This window comes from Austrofundulus limnaeus, unplaced genomic scaffold, assembly GCF_001266775.1.
Source record: "Austrofundulus limnaeus strain Quisiro unplaced genomic scaffold, Austrofundulus_limnaeus-1.0 Scaffold27, whole genome shotgun sequence".
NCBI lineage: Eukaryota > Metazoa > Chordata > Actinopteri > Cyprinodontiformes > Rivulidae > Austrofundulus > Austrofundulus limnaeus.
This window is the reverse complement of record NW_013952429.1, coordinates 2,081,995-2,084,730: the sequence shown is the minus strand read 5'-3', so window position 1 is coordinate 2,084,730 and position 2,736 is coordinate 2,081,995. Positions and strand designations below refer to the sequence as shown.

General features: G+C 39.7%; 1 protein-coding gene across 1 annotated transcript in view; it reads left to right on the top strand.

Annotated features, from left to right (window-relative positions):
• The window catches only part of LOC106515257 (zinc finger protein OZF-like), a gene marked incomplete in the record, with an annotated part of 24,860 nt that overhangs the window by 3,546 nt on the left and 18,578 nt on the right, over positions 1-2,736 (top strand).

Genomic DNA, 2,736 nt, shown 5'->3' with positions numbered 1-2,736 from the left:
TTACCACACACATGAGAGTCCACACAGGAGACAAACCATTTCCTTGTGATGTTTGTGGACAAAGATTTAGAGCCGAGTCAAATTTAAACAAACACATGAGAGTCCACACAGGAGACAAACCATTTCCTTGTGATGTTTGTGGACAAACATTTAGACAAAAGTCAAATTTAAACACACACATGAGAGTCCACACAGGAGACAAACCATTTCCTTGTGATGTTTGTGGACAAACATTTAGACAAAAGTCAAATTTAAACACACACATGAGAGTCCACACAGGAGACAAACCATTTCCTTGTGATGTTTGTGGACAAAGATTTTGCCAAAAGTCTAATTTAAAGACACACATGAGAGTCCACACAGGAGACAAACCATTTCCTTGTGATGTTTGTGGACAAAGATTTTGGCAAAAGGCACATTTAAAGATCCACTTGAGAGTCCACACAGGAGACAAACCATTTCCTTGTGATGTTTGTGGACAAAGATTTTGCCAAAAGTCTAATTTAAAGACACACATGAGAGTCCACACAGGAGACAAACCATTTCCTTGTGATGTTTGTGGACAAAAATTTAGTCAACAGTCAAATTTAAAGACACACATGAGAGTCCACACAGGAGACAAACCATTTCCTTGTGATGTTTGTGGACAAAGATTTAGTCAAAAGACGAATTTACACAAACACATGAGAGTCCACACAGGAGACAAACCATTTCCTTGTGATGTTTGTGGACAAAGATTTCGCCAAAAGTCAACTTTAAAGACACACATGAGAGTCCACACAGGAGACAAACCATTTCCTTGCGAAGTTTGTGGACAAAGATTTAACCAAAAGTCAAATTTAAACTCACACATGAGAATCCACACAACAGAGAAATCAGCTTCACTGTAAATAATAAAACAGCTCATGCATGAGGTCCCACAGGAGTTATATGGAGGACTGAAACTGACATACCGGTAATTAGAAAAAGCAAGAATACATAAAATAACAAACAAATGACTAATGAGCATTAAACTCCACCAATTAAAAAAAGGAGAACTTCACCTGATATCTTATTAGGGGTGTTCCAATCCGATATTAATATTGGATATCGGTCCGATATCAGCCAGAAAAAACAATTATCGGATTTTATCGGCCAGAATCTAAAATCGCAGATAAATAAGCACTCTGATAGAAGCAGTCTCTTCCACCAGTCCACTCCATTATTTTTATCCAGCAGTGCTTGGATCCAGCACGCAGAGCCCACGTGATCACAACATGCTGCGCTAACAAAGTACCAAGAAGTAGAAGCGATGTCGGCAGTACTTTCTATTTTCATCAAAAACAGCATTGCAGCTAAGTGCAAAATTGTCATGCACAAGTTTTCTGTAGGGGCACAGAACCGTGTACGTTTTAAACCAGAGAGACCACCAGGCTCTGCTCTCCACCCTGGCAGCAGCTTTGCGGTTCGGCCTCGGTCCAGTTTGTCTCCATGGTTCCAACCGCTCACAGCCGCGCTGTTTCAGAACCTCCTCTCCGCTGGTTCTAAGTGGGCAGAAGCAAGTACAGCAAGCTTCCGAATGTGACATCAGCAGAATGCTGCCCGTAGATTAGCTCTGGGGTTGATTGACAGAAGAAAGGAGAGCGCAGCTTTTGTTTTGGAATACGAGCGTGCAGTGCTAAAGAGAGGCTAATCTCCACATGATGCTCAGACTGTAGAAAGTGGAAATGCAGCACTAGGAAAGGTAGCTATCAATTTAATTCACTGACTAATTCTTACTATTAAATCTTTGCTCTTTTTATTTGAGTGATGTTGAATCTATTTACACACTTGTTTTAGTGAAGATTGTGGAATGAACATGTTGTTTTGGGTACGGTCAATAAAATTGGAGCTGTGGACTCTTAACTTTGAACAGTTAGACATTGGACAATAATGTGGGGTTTTGTTTTGTCCCCACCTTCAGTTATTCCCACCATAAAGCAGCACCAGGCTGACAGATAGTAAAAAAAAATAACTGGAGTGATTTTGAATTGTTATTTTACACTTCAAAAGTACAGTTTGTTTTTATTATGTTTTATTTTTCAAGGTCTTCTAATTTATTTTATTAAATTGTAGATAGTTCTTTAGTTTAAAATGTATGTGATCCATTGGTTAAAAATAAACGGAACATCGATTTTCTGCGCAGTGTCTTCTTGTAGTTTATTTTACCTGGGCCAATCAGCAAACAGAAGGCGGAGTTTTGAACRATGTCGATTTTCTGCACAGTGGCTGCTAGTTATTTTAGCATACGGCAGTGGAGGAAGTGAATGAAGCCAGTCTGTTGATAAGGCTTCCAAATTAAAATAAATTTGTCTGACAAAGCAGCAGCTCAAATTTACAGCTATCTCGTTCTGCTCGGTATATTTCTCCTCTCAGTAGGGTTGTTTACAGCGCACGCGATTTCCCATTAGCTTCTTAGCTTAGCCTCCTTCACAGCGACAACACACTCATGCTTCAGCAGAGGCCACGCCTCCTGCAAGAATCACTACTCTATGCAGCAAATCCAGACCCTTGTTCTGGTTTTAACGAGGCTACAAAATAGGTAAACGTGTGTGATTCATACTGATATGGTATCGGTCAATATCGGTATCTGCCAATTCTCAAAGTTGCAATATCGGTATCGTACCGGAAGTGAAAAATTTGTATCAGGACACCCCTAGTTCTTATAATTTGACCATTTATTTTCCAGCGTAGTTCCTAGAAATTTAATATTTTAAC